Source organism: Felis catus, chromosome D2, assembly GCF_018350175.1.
Source record: "Felis catus isolate Fca126 chromosome D2, F.catus_Fca126_mat1.0, whole genome shotgun sequence".
In the NCBI taxonomy this organism is placed as follows: Eukaryota; Metazoa; Chordata; class Mammalia; order Carnivora; family Felidae; genus Felis; species Felis catus.
Window position 1 is genome coordinate 70,173,170 of NC_058378.1, and position 15,969 is coordinate 70,189,138.

Below are 15,969 nucleotides of genomic sequence, written 5' to 3' on the forward strand. Positions count from 1 at the left end.
CATCCCATTAAAAACCTTTCTGCATTGTAAAAAGACTGTCTGCTGATGCGTAGGCCAAATAAGCACAGGACTTGCATCTGTTGTAAGTGTTCTCATTTGGGGAGAAAAATCTGGAAATTAAAAAAAGAAGACCTCAGAGGAACAGTATTCTGAGAGGGGGGAGCTGTGGAAATTGATCATGCCTTGAAAGAAAGAAAGGAAGAAAATCTTTTAATTACATTTAAAATTAGCCAGAGCCTCGTGCTTGTTCCCAGGAAGGTTCCCGGGAGGATTGGAGTGTTTCTGATGTAACTTGCTACCCCGGCCATGGCTGATGTCATCACTTCAAAACCCCACCTGGAGGTCTGGACTGTGGAGCAGGCAGTGGGGACATTCCCAGGCTAGATCCCCTGGCCTCAGGTCATTCTCCTGGGCAGGACTGGGGAAAGCTGTCCCCGAGGGGAGGGAAGCAATGAGAAGGGGAGACATTTCCAAGGAACGGAACCAGATGTACACGCTGCGGTGAAGGTGATTGAGGCTCAGCGGCGGCTGGGCCCATAGAAGCGGGAGAGGGAAGGCTGGATTTGGGGTTAACTCTTTCTTCTCTCGGTAGGTGGAGGCCTGGTCTGGTGCGGGCCTGGCTCCCAGGTAACATTCAAGCCTTCTTCCCAACGGCCAGATAGGAGGCACCCTGAAGAGCTCAGGGAAATAACCCTCCATGAGGCAAAATGAGCCCTTTCGCTGTGTGAGCTGCCCCGTGCGGGTCTATGCAGCGCTCTCCCCAGGGAATTCTAATTCTCATTCCTCTTCTTATTTCCAATCACTTTGCCCAAGCTGCATTCCAGACCGATGACCCTGTTGGCGGTGGGAACCCATGCATCGGTATTTTCTTAAAACTCCCCCGACGAGGGGTAGCCAGTCTCGAAGAGCAGGGCCAGCCCGGCTCCTACCTGAGAATCACGTGGGCAGTGTATACAATGTAGATTCTGCTCCGCAGGTGTGGGGACGGCGCCCGAGGAGAGCCCGCGCTTCTCGCTGCTGGGTGGGCCACGCTTTGAGCCAGAAGACTGCAGCTTTCCATTTGCGGTTGCTTCTATTTCTGCCCTTTAGACTAAACAATGTATATTTTAAGGGATCAGGATCCTAAGCGGGTCTCTTTAGAACAGGGCCTTGTAGCACAGTGGTCTGTATTTATAGTGCAGGTGGATCCTGGTCCTCTGAGACATTTTATTCCATTTAGATAGAATGATAGTCAACTAAGTACACTGATTTGTCACTGGGTACCAAGGAATGCCACCCTCCTTGTCCTCAAGGATCTTAGTTTTTGTTCACGGTGCCTTCTTTGAAGCATTTTTTTTTTTCTTGTGCTGGCTGTTGTTTGGAAAAGCAGGCTCGATTTGTTTCATTTGTTTATCAGCAAATATCAACCACCTCCCTCCTATTTACAGGCACTGAGCTGGGAGTGGGGGAATGACTAGCGGAATAAGACAGTGTTGCGAGTCACAGTCGAGGAGGGCTAGACTCTCACGTTTCGCGGAGTGCTGCTGACACGCTCAGCTCGCTTAGGGCTGCTGGGTTGTTCTCACATTTGCCCAAGGATCTGAAGTGCTCATCCTCTCAATACCCCTTAACATTTAGCTATGACACCATGCATACCCCAGAGATGACATGATGAGAAGGAGCCCACGGGGTCACTGACGCTGTAGGAGATGTGTGCAATGTCATCTCTTTTAAGTTTTGCGGCAGCCCTGCGAGGTGGGTGTTATTATGCCCATTTCACAGATGGAGAAGTATAGAAGCGTTATTCAAATGTATTCAAAGTCATGTAGCTCTAAGTATCGATAAGCTGACACCATCGTATCATTACAAGGATCTTTTTTCCCTGTCTTCCTGCAGAGAACAGCTGCAGACTGAAAGATGGTGAAAGCTACAAGGCATTTGAGGACTAACCATTGTAACAATAGCTGCCAACCCCTCCTCTTTGTAACTGAAATGGATTTGCAACAACATTTGTCGGATGAACAAACAAAGCGCCTGACTTAAAGAACACTACAAATTAAAATTGAGAAGACATCACCCTTCCTGGACGGTATCAGGTTAGCTTCCTAGATCATGAAACTCCCAAGAGCAAACGATTCATTTTATTGGAATAGTAATTATTATTATTACACTAATTAGCATCAGTAATGTGCCCAGCACGGTACACTTAGTATACAGCACTTCATTTAATCTTTACTATGACCTTTACAGATTAAACAAAGAGTGAGGTTCAGAGAGGTTCTCTTGCCCACTGCCCCAGCTGGCAAGTGGCAGAGAAGAGATTCAAACCCAGGACTTGGATTCTGAAGCCCAAACTCTGCCCGTTGTACCACACGGCCCAACGTGCAGCTTCCTTTAGCGGCTTGTATACGATGGTTTTCCTCTTGTAAGCATTTGAAAGCCTTTGCAGATGCTGTTGGGGCTCCCTCACACCTGCAGACAGTTCCCAGACACAGTCGTGGCTTTGTGGTCTCTTGGCCTGAGGCATTTTCTGGCCTCTTGATTGACAGGATCACGGGGCGAGGGGAAGTGCAAGAGAATGAATGCCCCAGAGAGATCCTCAACCAAGGAGGGTTGGGAATTGGTAGATTGATCCCCCAGCTTCCTTGCCTCTCTGACGGATAATTCAGAAGGATGCTACACCGTCTGCCGGGGTCTGTGTGAGACTGAGCCCCGGTCATGCACGCAGGTACCCTGCTCAGCATCACACACTTTGTTGGTCCCACGTCCTTCTCCCTCGTAGCGCTTTCTTGGCGTATCCCTTAAATACACTGCTTATGCCCAAATATTTTCCTTTGGATCTACTCCGGGGAAAACCCAGGCTAAGGAAGATACCACCTTTTCAACGTCCAGAGAAGTTAAAAAGCCCACCACGGTGACCTGACCTGAGAATCAAGAAATGATTACAATTGAATGTCTTCTTTGATGGAAGAGAGGTCTTCCTTTTTTCTCTTTATGTCTCTAGATGGAAGGCTGGCTGGTAAAGAGTTCGCATCTAGGTGGTCTCCCCGCCCTTTTGGAAGGGTGAGTGGATTTCCTGGAGTCACGTGGCTTCTGCCAAAGTGGGGATTTCCTGTAGAGTTTTGACAGATGGTGAGGAAGGTTTATCTGGATGCCTTTGCTCCTGGCGGCAACCAGATGCCGTGGGTTTCAGTGCTAAGGTCGTCAGGTGCCTGCTGCATGCTCTCGAGGCCTCAAAGTAGGGAGAGGGGATGCTCAGAAGGACCCAAACGTGAACCTGACTATGCCACCCTCTAGAGCTTGCAGAGCAAGCACTTAATGCCAACAGGGGGTGAAAGAGGAAGCAGCAAACAAAGCAGGAAAAATGACAGGGGTTTGGTAAATCAGGGTTGAAACACTAGCTCTACGATTATTCTTTTAGTCAATTCATAATTATTAAGTGTCTACTCAGTGCAGGCTGGAGTGGTAGAATATTTAGCCTTGATCATCCAAGTGCTGTGCTAGACATTTCTCCTTTAATTACTGGATAGAGGGTGTCCTGAAAGGTCCAGGGGAGGGGATATGGCTAGAATACCATGAGACACCTGGGAGGTTTGGGACAGTAGTTAATTAACAATGGATATAAAAACATTTCAATATTTTAACAGCTTTCTGGTCATACAAGTGCATGATCACTGAATATACGTCTAGTATCTGGTACTCTGCTAGGTGTTGGGAGAAAAACCTGTAAAACTGAGCAGATTTCTTTCTTATTGTGTGGGGAAATAGACTGTGTTCAATTCATCGCACTAATGAGCGCATCATCATAAACTAGGATCGATGTTCTAAAGGAAAGAAGCTTTGCTAGGAAAGTACAAAAGTTCAGAGCCTCACACGGTGCTGGGGATCAGAGAAGGCTTTCCTGAGGAAGGACATGAGCCAACGCCTGCAGGAGAATTAAGTGAGGAGTGGAACAGGAACTTTTCAGAGAGGGGACAGTATTCTCAAAAGAGTCCTGGGATGGAAGGGAACATGGTGTATTGGAAGGATGGGAAGATGGAAAGAAGGTCAATGTGGCTTTGAGCAAGGGGAGTAGGTGGGGGGAGTGGTTCAAGATGACTTCAAGGGCATGCCCGGGTTGGGGGGTGGATGTGGCCGGCGAGGCAGGGCTTTGTGAACATCAAAATTTGGGGTTTTAGGGGTGCCTGGGTGGCTCAGTCGGTTAAGCGTCCGACTTCGGCTCAGGTCATGATCTTGCAGCCCGTGGGTTCGAGCGCCGCATCGTGCTGTGTTGACAGCTTGGAACCTGGAGCCTGTTTTGGATTCTGTGTCTCCCTCTCTCTCTGCCCCTCCCCTGCTTGCACTCTGTCTCTCCAAAAAAAAAAAAAAAAAAAAAAAAATTTAAAAAATTAAAAAAAAAAGATTTGGGGTTTCATCTCTAGGACCACTGAAAGGTTTTAACAGGGGGAGAACACGAGCAGATTCGGTTTTGAAAGGATCACTTTAGCTGTGGTTTTGAGAATGATTGGGGACAGGAGTTAAGGGTCCCGGGAACAGGTAGGAGCTGGGCAGGAGGTGACGACAACCTGCTCTAGGCTCGTGGCAGAGGAAATGGAGGGGACACGGGAGGTGATAGATAGGGTGCAGATTGGATCGGGAGGGCGTGGTGATGGTGCATCTTGAGGGGGTTTCCTTGGTTTCTGGTTCCTTTAACTGGAGGAATGATGGGTGATGAGTGGTGCTCTTCACTGGGATTGAAACACCAAAGGAGGATGAGTCCTGTGACCTTGGGAAATCTCATCCCCTCTCAGGGCCTCAGTTTCCTCATTCGGGTCTCCAATTCCCTCCTGCTGACATGGACAGGCAAGGACAACCGAACCTGCACTAAAGGCCATCGGCATCTTCAAAAAGAACTCCAAGCTGTGCTTTCTAGGTCATGGTTACTTAAAATATTAGAATATAAAAATTTTAGGTCTCCTGTCCTGTTTCATTCCCAGAGCTACACATATTAGAGATAAAATTCTTGAGTGGTATTCTTTCATTTTTCTACTCCAATGAACTTCACCTCCTGTGGGGGAGAGGAGTGGACGTACACGTCTTGACATGAGCTGATAATGTCACCCTCTGACGTTGCTTACTTTCCCTGGTTCTCAGAGTTCTTGTTCATGAAAAGAGGGGGTTGGATCCGGTGAACCCTGAGGTCCTTTCCCGTGTGCACGTCCTCTCTTTCTTTCACTTTGCTAGCTCATTTGTTAGCACATGACGTTGCTCATGTGAGCCTTCTGGTGCACTTATTAACTTGTAGGAAGGGCTGGACTATTTTGCTGGGCAGGCTGGGAAATCTCCCAGGAGACTTTGCTGTCAGGTACGCAGGAGAGGGCGGGATGTCCTGGGCCTGGGTCAGGGACGTTTTTGGTGGGAGGCCGGGCAGGAAGCTACATGCCCCAGATTTGTGAGGGGACACCTGCTAATTCTTTGAGGATTGAAGAAAAAGAGCTTGGCCCAGGCTGAATATGAAGGGAAGGCAGAGTCAGGTCTGGACTCCCTGAAACCTAGGCATCCTTTGTCTTCGCTGGAAGGGAAAGCGTTGATTCCCCTCCAGTGCCTCGGAAGAAGGCTCTGGGGTGTGCGGTCGCAGTGCCTTGGTGGGGCATCCCCCCTCTCCCCTTTTGTGTTATTTAGTGTACAAATCCATTAGCATTGCTTTTTCTCGGGCATCCAAGATGCTACAGCCTATCACTCAAGTCATTGACATGGCATTTCAGCCTTTCTTTGGACGACAATTGTGTCTTTAGTCAAAGACCTCTTGACAAGAGAAAATGGGAACCCAGGATGGAATAATGCAGCCGAGTGCTTTCGTACACCTGCAGAATGCGACTCTGTGCGCCATTATGTCCCAAATTGTTGTGCTGAAAGATTTCTCTTGTTTACATCTCTTTATACCCCAGCATTTAACCTTGGGGCTCCGCAGACGGAGTCCCCTCCCCTCACCTTACTGCAGCATTTCTTTCCTTTGTGGCCCACATTTTATGTCATTATGTCGGCGGCGGTCATCACATTTGTGTTTACTTAGCTGCGCTGCGGGAAGGGGCTTCTGCCTGATTCCCTCCACTCTGGTGACTCACTTTAGGTCATTACCGACTCTAATCTTCTTGGTTTCTTTAGAGACTGCGCCCCCAAAATGAAAGGGAGGAGGCACGTGCCTAAAAACCTAACAAACAAGAACGTATTGAAAGCGGCGAGGGGTCATGATCTTGTCCCCGGAGTGCCCATGCGAGTAAAGGCAACACAGACATGTTAGGAATAAGCCACAGTTGCCAACGTGGCGAGGATGCGTTGGTGGTTTTTAGCCCATTGAGGGTGGGCTTAAAACAAAATTTTTTATTATGGAAGATTTCAAGCACCTACAAAGAAGAGAAGGCAGTGGGTGGGAACGTAAAATGATGCAGCCGCTTTGGGAAGCAGGTTGACAATTTCTTAAGTTGCCAAACAGAGAGCCACCACCTGACCCAGCCATTTCCACTCCTAGGTATATACCCAAGAGAAAAGAAAATAGATTCCGTACAAAAGCTTGTATACAAGTGGTTGTAACAGCATTATACATGTTAGCCCCAAAGTAGAACCAACTTAAAAATGTCCATCCGCTGGTAAATAAAATGTGCTGTAGCCACGTGATGGAATAGTATTTGGCCATGAAAGGAAATCAAGGTGTTGATACATGCTGCACCGTGGATAAGCCAGTCACAGAGGACCTCGTATTGCGGGACTCCTTATACATGGAACGTCCGGAATAGAGACCCTGTGGAGACGGAAAGTAGATGAGTCGTTGTCTAGAGCTAAGGGTGAGGTGGACTTCGGGGATTATGGCTGAGGGGTGCAAGGTTTCTTTTTGGAGATGACGAATATAAGACTGTGCTGATGGATGCCCAACTTTGAACCTACTAGAAGTCTTTGGATTGTACGCATTAATTGGGTGAATTGTATGGTACAGAAATTGTACCTCAATAAAACTTAAAAGAAAGAAAGCCAAGAGCTAGAATAGTATGGCGAAGCACAGGTGCTATTTGCTCAACTTCAATTCCAGCCTAGAGCCAACCTTGTGTATCCTGCGTTTTCACCCCCTCCTCTCGCACAGTGATGTCATTTTGTTGGTATTTCAGTCTGTACCTGTAAAAGACAAGGGCACTTTAAAAAAATATGATGCCAAAGCCATTATCACATCTTAAATTTAACGATAATTTCTTTAAAAAAATTTTTTTTAGTGTCTATTTATTTTTGAGAGAGAGTGCAAGCTGGGGAGGGTCAGAGAGAGAGAGGGAGACACAGAATCCAAAGGAGGCTCCAGGCTCTGAGCTGTCAGCACAGAGCCCAATGCGGGGCTCGAGCTCACAAGCTGAAAGATCGTGACCTGAGCCGAAGTCAGACGCTCAACTGACTGAGTCACCCCAGCACCCCATCCATAATTTCTTAATATCATCAAATAACCCGCTGTTCAGATTTCTACTTGTCTTTGTTTTTTTCCCCCAGTTGTGGAATTCTGACTCTAATTGTCTCCACATTGAAAATGGTTGAAATATCTTTAGGTGTCTTTTAATCCATAAGTTCTCCCTCCATTTCTCCCCCTCCCCTCCCCTTTTCTCTTCTTAGTTAAGAACCAAGTCATTTGTCCTACAGAGGTTCCACAGTCGACTTTGCTGTTTGGATCCCCGTGGTGAAATTTAACATGTCCCTCCGTCCTCTGTGCTGCTCGCAAGTTGGTGGCTCCACCCAGGGCTGTGATGAGATTCACAGGTGTATTGTGTCCTTCCATCAAGAGACACTAGGTGTCCAATGATCTCTCTCTTTTCTAACAGCTCTTGATGCCAAGGCTTGGATCCATCAGTTCATCGGGGATGGTAAGAATTAAAACACACACACACACACACACACACACACACACACACGCGCGCGTGCACACACGCAGGCACAATTCCTTCCCCATGTATTAAATGAATTCAAAGTTCTTGATCCCACTTCCCTGCACTCATTAGAGCTAATCCTGTCCTGACACATGGATTCGTGCTCTTTGGAGAAGGAACCCAGCCAGCTGGGAGGTACTCTGAAGCTTCCCTTTCCCCAGAGCCCAGCGAAGGGGATTCAAATTGTGCTATGTGGGAATCAGAATGTCAGACACCTGGTCGTCTCCTGCCCCCTTCTCCCCGAATGCCCGTGCCTCTGGCCTCTCTACTCCTCTCCTGGTACACAGCACCCGTCTACACCTCCATGCCTTTACTCACGCTGTTCTCTCCCCCTGGGTTGTCTCTATTGTCTACCTGATTTGTTTGCTCACCTATTCACCCAACATTGATCGACCACCTGTTATGCACCCGGCCCCATGCCAGGAACTGAAGATAGAAAGATAAGGAAGAGTCTGTCCGTACCCTTAAGAAGCTCACAGTCTGTTGAGTACAGGGGATGGACAAGGAAAGGGATACTCCTGAAATTCTTCTTATCATTGTAGATCCAGCTCAATTATCACTTCCTGCGTGAGGTCTTCTCCTTCCCTTCCACTCCTCGAGCAGAACTGGCCATTCTCTTCGAGTGACCCCTCTGCCCAGGCTGCGGCTCTAGTATTTTCCACATCGAGGCAGAGTCAGAATCATGGCTGTCTGTGTTGACTGCATGATCATGAGCTCCATTGAGGAAGCTCTGTATCCCACTTACCTTTGCCTTTTGTTTCTATAACTTATTATGTGTTCTGGAGCAAGTTACCGAATTTCTCTTTGGTTGTCTTGTGTGTAATATGGAGCTGACCCTAGGACCTGCTTCCAAGGGCTGTGTGGAGGATTGAAGGGATGGTTCACGCGTAGCCTTCGGGTGCCTTTGTTATCATCTCTAGGCTCAGCGAACAGCTCGGCGTTCGCCAAATATTTGCTGAATCACTGGCTGATTGATGAATGAACGGGATGTCATCTTCACTTTTAATTAATTTACAAATTTCATAAGCAAGATGAGTGGGAAAAGATAGTTAACAGGGCAATGGGGCGTAGAGAAAGGACTTTGGATGGAGAGCTAGAGGACTCAAGATACTAGCTTCATCGTGTGTCCTCTAGAACTGTGGTTCTCAACTGGGGTGACTGTGCTCCCCCCACCCAAGGGGTCATCTGGCGTTGTCTGGAGATATTTTGGTTGTTACAACCGGAGATGTGGCATCTAGGGGGTGGAGGGACGCTGCGAAACATCCTGTAATGCACGGGAAAATTCCCTCTGCGCCATTGCCACCCCAAACTAAGCATTATACAGCCCCAAAGTGTCGATTAGTTCTGAGGTTGGGAAACCCTGTTTTATTTTATTTTTTTATTTAAAAAAAATTTTTTTAATGTTTATTTTTGAAGGAGAGAGACAGAGTGTGAGTGGGAGAGGGGCAGAGAGGGAGACACAGAATCAGAAAAGCAGGCTCCAGGCTCTGAGCTGTCAGCATAGAGCCCGATGCGGGGCTCAAACTCACGAACCGCAAGATCATGACCTGAGCTGAAGTCGGACGCTTGACCGACTGAGCCACCCAGGCGCCCCAAGGGAAACCCTGTTTTAGAGCCTTCCTACGCGAAGTATGGTTCACAGACCAGTAGCATTTGTATTATCTGGGAGCTTGTTAGAAACACAGAACCTTGGGCCTAAGCAGAGACTTAATGAATTGAAATTTCCAATTTAGCCAGATCACCACTATGTGATGTATATGCTCACTAATTTTGAGAAACAGTGTTGTAGAATGGTGCTTCTCAATTTTTCATGCTCATTAGAATCACCCGGGGGCAGTAGAGGTGGTGTTAAAAAATCCCAAAGCCTAGGCCACGTCCTATAATCTTAATTAAATCAGAATCTCTGGGGTAGTGCCCAGGCATCACTATTTTTAAAGCTCTCCTTATTGATTCCAATATCATCCAGGGTTGAGAATCACTGATCTAGGAGCTAATAGTCTGATGGGGTGGAGAGACCTCTCAGTAGATTGAAGTGCTTGGCGATAGCTGGTTTTGAAAGAATATAGCCTGGGTGGAGGACATTAAACCATCAACAGGGACTAGTTTGTTAGGAGCTCTCAGAGCCCAGAGCCCCCACTAAGACAGGTGTGACCTTGGGCAAGTCAGTCATTCCCCATGCCTACCGTGAACCCCATGTCCAGTGTTGTCTCAGTTTCTTTGTCTATTAAGAGAAGATCTTCAAACTGCCTTCTACCTCAAACCTTCTGAGTAGCCCGTAGTGTTGGTTTAATGGGGGGTTGGTGCATGAATGAACAAGTGAATGAAGGATCTTACATTATGTGAAACAAGTGACCTAGACCACAGATGCTCTAGGAGTTCAGGAGTAAGGGCTTACTCATCAGTGACGGCTTTGTGGAAGAAACAAGATTTTAGTGGGGCTCTGGGACAAACCCTCCAACAGAGGAAGAAAACACATCTACTTTCTTTTCTTCCTGTTGGGGAAGGGATCCTCCTTGGGCTTAGTGCCTCCAAGGTGACACATCAATCTCGAACATCTTCCACCCTGATTTATAATGAACACGGGTCCCTGTTTCAGCATAGCTGTATGTCATTAGCAGCCATTTTTAGAGATCAGCAGGTAGGGGCTTCTCTCCCTTATGGGGTTGCAGGAAAAAAGGTTCCACAACTTTCCACAGCCCCTGCCTCCTGGTGCTCTACGCGAAGCAGGAGCCCGGTTCCTCTGTAACCCCCTGCACATTAAAGCTCTTCACTTCTTAAAACAGATGATGGCTTTAAACGCCAGAATGAAGGGTTGGAAATGGACTTAACCTCATCAAACGTTTCCATATCTGATCTTACCTTCCGAGCTGTGGATCCTGGCCAACATGAAAGGGTTCCATTTGCCGGCTGACTTTCAATGTGGGGTTATTTTTTTCTCTCTCAGAGTTTCCCTGTCATGCTAGGTCGAGGAGCAGGGTAGGGATGTGGTTGGTGCTTGGAGGTGGATGGCCCTGTTCCTAGTATTTGGGGAGCTAGAGAGATGGAAAATGTCCCCCCCCCCCGCCCCCATGAGGCTCATCGGAGGACTTCTGCCAATTTCCCTGGGAAAGAGCTAAGTTGAGAGAAGACATTTTCTTTCATTGTAGGCCAGCATCCAAAACTCCTTATATTTGGGGAACTCTTTGCCCTATGAGTCTTGGAGGGGAGTAGATGTGAGAAGGGACCGTGCCCACTCCTCTGGCCCTCTCGGCAGCTAAGGCTGGGACGTGTGACCTGGGCTCAGTGAATCAGACTCCCCATAGGAACCCCATTGGAAACCCTGTCGGGGAACCCCATCGGAAACTCTGGGTGCTGCGTCACAATGCCAGCTCTGCCACCATTCTTCCCTTTTCTTCCCCTCCCTATCCTCCCCATCTCCTGGGCAGCTGTGGGTCGTTCCTTACCTCCAGCCACACCTGGTTCAGCGCTGGTCTTGTCTTCCTTGTCTCTGGTGACCCAAGCCTGGCACAAAGCCCCAGAGACACTTAGATGGTGGGATAAGGCAGGCAGGGCCAGGATTAGGGTGAGGCCAGCAAGGTGTGGAACGGACTCAGCAGGGCCTTGCTCTCTCTCTCTTATGAAGTCTGACTTCTATCCTACCAGCAATGGGAAGCCACCGTTAGGTTTTAAACGAGAGGGATTTGTGAGGGCAGTTGGGAGATTTTTGTGATCAACTCTGCATTTTAAGATCATGGCTGTTTCTGTTGGAGAATGGATCCGTGGAAGCAGGAAAGCCAGGGTAGTGATTTAAGCTGGAAGTGAGTTATCTGGACCAGAGTGGTGGCCCCCTCCATCTCCTGGGTGCTTTTTTTCCATGGCCTGCTTCTGGATTCTTCCTTGAGACACCCAGCTCCCCCTGCTGCCCGAGGGCACGCGTGTCTACCAGTGAACCCACAGGTGGCGGTGGGGGGTCAAGTTTGAGCCCTCAGCTGGGTAGTAGGGGGAGTTTTGAGGGTGGAGGCCCGCTCTGTCCTGGTAATACAGAAACAAACAAAAGTAACACCTGACAAGATATCGTACCCTTGCAATCTTCAGCTCTTCAACTTTGAGGGGCTTTGAATGTCTTTGAGACCAGATGCCTGAGGGAGGCGTGGCTCTCCCATGCCACACTCTGACAGGTGACTGTTGAGCGTAAACAGGTTTCACGACAGGAGCCTCACTTTCTCCCCAGACCACTGATCTCCTCTTGGGCAACTCGCCTGGATTTTCTCCTTTCTTTTTGACTCTTCCGTGCTGTTCCTGTGGTATGACACCAACCCTCATGGGGCTGCATACATGGGTCTGGGAGCTAAGTTCTTTTGGTGGGGCTGACCCCCGGATGGATCTCGCTCTGCGTCCCTGGGCCCTGGGATGGAGGGAAGCAAGCCTCAGTACTGGGTGAGAATTATCTGGAGTCCTGCTGTCAGGGTGAGGAAGGTGCCAAGTTTCTGGGCATTGCTCTCACTTTTCAAGTGGTGCCTCCCAAGGTGCTCGACCTTCTGTTCTCCCAGGAGAACAGACCGACCAGAGTAAATCTGAAGCAGAGGGGAGCATGGCTGGAAATGACCTTGGGCTGGAGGTCCCCATAGGAAGTCATCAGCCCGTCAAATCACCTTCCTCTTTGGCGCCGGCTTTGATCTCTCCTGAAATCCAGGTCAAAGCCAGGCCTCAGGCATCTTTCCCCAAAAGCTGTGGCCGATGCACCTTTGCCCGCCTCCCCTCGGCCCCTGGACAGCAGCGGGTCCTTCTGGGTTCCCGCACTCCTGCGGAGTGGTGGGGAGCTGCCCGCTGGCACCGAGGCCGAGCAATTAAGAAACTGCATTTTTCTCCTCCTCGCTTCCCTAATTGTTATTTTTGTCCCTGCTTTCAAACCATCCCTGGTTTTCATTTCATCTTGCCCCAGCCTGGTGCGCCCGGCAGAAAAAGCCAGCTTGCTCAGTGGGAGGCAATTTTCCCAGCGTGTCCAGCGATAATTCCAACACGACTGCTTTGTACATATAATTATAAAACCAGGGGCCACCAAAGTGCACCTATAGAGCAGAGTCTTGACTGTTCTTGGTTCTGTTTTAATTATTAAGCCTTAAAGCAAAAACTAGGTTTCAAAGAAAACTTTCTGTACAGTCCTCAATAGAGTTAAAGGAGGAACATTTTAAGCTGATGAGCTGACACTTGTAGAAGCAAATATATTAAATAAATCATGATTCGTTTTGGGGGCAAAGTCTGACTTACATCAACTCTGGAAAAAATGGATCTTAATGAGTGACAGTTGGGTGTTTTCTGTCACTTCCTGAGGTAATGGCCGCAAGCTGACATTGCTCAGTGGGTGTCTCATACTTCTGAACAAAAGTTTTTTGGAGTGAGATAGACAAGGTAGAAATCCCAAGGTGACTGGGAGGAATGTCTAATGAGTGGAAAGACATATTTACTGGCAGTCTGTGTGTAAGCTGTGACAGTTGACAGAACTTGATTGTAACAAATATAGTTGATGAAGAAAAGGCTGACAGACTGGGAGAGGGGGCCGTGGTTGGGGCGGGGGAGGGAGGGAGTCAAAAGCCCTGCCTTGGCTGAACCCTGTTAATGGTAAGTTGGGTGGATACAAAGCTCAGAGTCATGAAAGGGAGTCAGGATCTCGCACTGATGTCTAAACACAGAAATGTGTTGAGCTTGCAGGAGGTGGTAACAGCTTCAGATCTGCTGACCTTTTGGCCCATAACTTTAGAAGCTAGTGCCTGGGACCAGACGATGACCCCAGCTCTAGGGACATATGTAAGTTCTGTGGCTTCTGGACCCGCTCTATACCCATGTCTGCGGCCCGGGCAGGTCTGGGGTCCTTAATTTACAGGTGCCTCACCTGGGCAGCTATCATGACCAAGAGCCACTGGGTTCTGGCCCCAGTGGGCACCAGTGAGGCTCACGTGGACGTGGGAGGGGGACGGAGCAACGAGGCCCTCCGTAAGCTTCCACTGACGTGTGCCCCTTACCTCCTTCATTCTAAGGTTCCCACCCCCCGCTCCGCTCAATTTCTCCTCTGCACCCCACCCCCTCTCTGTCCCCAGCACAAAAGGAGTGATTGGCCTCGAAAAAGCAGAGCTGCCTGGCATATTAAATGATGACACTTTGTAACTGACTGGTCAGGGCTTCAACAATCGGCTTGCCAATGAGCTCTGCACTTCTTCCCCCAGGCAAATGTCACACTGAAACTAAACAGGATCTTTTTTCATCCTACATGCTGTTTTCTATGCCACATATTATTTTATAGTTGAAAATAGGCTAACTCTTTAAAATGCACGGAGTCTGCTGTACTTTCATCGTGGGCTCATTTTGGAGGAGAGGCTGGCTGGGAGGGAGTGGGAGCGGGGAGAAGAGAGAATGTGTCGAGCGGTGATGAAGGTTTGGTCAACATCTTGACCTTGACTTTTTTTTTTTTTTTTTTTTTTTTTTTTTTAAGGGATGACTAAACGAAGGTAAAATTTAGAAAATTTTAAGGATTGGGACAAAATGGATGGAGGTGAGCAGAGCAAGGGAGACTAACGGGCCACGAGCCTCGCCCATCAAGATAGGAAAGTGATTTGTCTTCATCACCATTTTCCTATTTCCGTTGACCAGGGCGAGTATTCCTCACCTGCGCGTTGGTTTTCTATCTGCTCTGTGATTTGGGAAATGGGACCCATTCCTGGTGAACTCCTCAGAGCTGAGGAAGGTAGCAGTTTCCTGACTTTGACGTTGCCCCCAATGAAATGGAAAACCCTTTCCAGTGATGTTCACGTGACCCGCTTTCTCCAGGTGGGTTCTCGTCAATTTGATCCACTGCCTTGGGAAGAGAGGTTGGATAAGACAAAGCTGAGTGGAGTCCTTCCCAGGCTATGAGATATGGGTTGGCTCAGTGTCAAGGCTCTGACTTCATCGACTTCAGCTCAGTGGGTTAACTTCCATCATGGACCAATGATTCCTGAAAATGTCTCCTGTATGGCACAGTCACTTGGGGTGGTAGATGGGTGGGTATGATGACTCATCCAGAAGCTAGGCCTTCTTATCAACGGGACAGGAATTTTTGGAATGAGATTCGGAGCATCGGGGAGGTGGGAGACCAAGTAGAGAAGGCCCTGTAGGTCAAGGAAGAGGGTGCATTTGGTTTCGGTTGACGCAGTTACATTTTGGGGAGAGACGAGACACAACTGTTCTCTTCTACCCCAGAGGCACAGATCGGTTGTTACATATTTTCTGTTGTTACATATTTTCACTTGTTCTTAACTTGAGCAAGAGACCTTTTCTTGCTGAGCTGCAGCACCCTCATCTGTGGAATAAAGTCAGTCTAGATAACTTTGGATGTCTCTTCCTGCTCCAAGGGTTTTGGATTTCATGACCCAACTTAACAGGTTCCAGGGCCCTCTGCCAGGACATGTTCTTTTAGTTGGTAACATCTTCAGGGCCAGTTCATTAGCCTGCGGCTCTGAAGCCATGAGGCCAGACTCAAAAGAATTTAGGGATGAGCACCCAACAGTGTCCACCCAAAGCCGAGACTGCCTCGTTTTGGCTCTCTGGAGCTAACAACTACCCGCAGACATGCTCCCCATGCTGACAGCCGGTGCCGGGCCGGCCCAGGAGGCTCCTGGTGAGAGGGACCCTACGGGGAGTTCTCCAGGAGTGGGAGCGGCCCCACTTTCCTGCAGAGGGCCCGGTAAGGCCGCCTCGCTATAGGAGCGGGAGGGGCAAGGGGAGGGGCCCCGCAGCTGGCTTTGGCCTTACCTTTCCTACGACAGGAAAGGGAAACCTTTTCTCGAGCCTCCTCTGGCTCAGCGATTTCTCACTTCTCCAAAAATCGCTTTCGTGCGCCAACCCCAGCTTCTAGATCCAGCACTCGCCAGCCCCAGAGCTGGGGTAGAGCGTGAGGGCCCGCGGGCTGGCTGGACTTCCAGCCTCTCCTTGGCTGCTAACCAGCTGTGTCGGGAAGTCTCGGCCCTTGCACGGGTTTCAGCTTTCTGTTGTGTACATTTACCAACAAACGTGTAGTTTTCTGATTGAAGTGGTGGAGGGA

At 48.8% G+C, this 15,969-nt stretch overlaps 1 long non-coding RNA gene across 2 annotated transcripts in view; it reads left to right on the top strand.

The window, feature by feature from the left end:
• Nucleotides 1-15,969, top strand: part of LOC109492703 — a 78,089-nt gene that overhangs the window by 35,656 nt on the left and 26,464 nt on the right. Inside the window, exons 3-4 of one of the 2 annotated variants that reach the window (XR_006587325.1) lie at nt 1,876-2,075; nt 14,383-14,717. This is a non-coding gene — a long non-coding RNA (uncharacterized LOC109492703). The remainder of the gene's footprint in view (nt 1-1,875; nt 2,076-14,382; nt 14,718-15,969) is intronic. The other variant, XR_006587326.1, reaches the window with a different exon arrangement.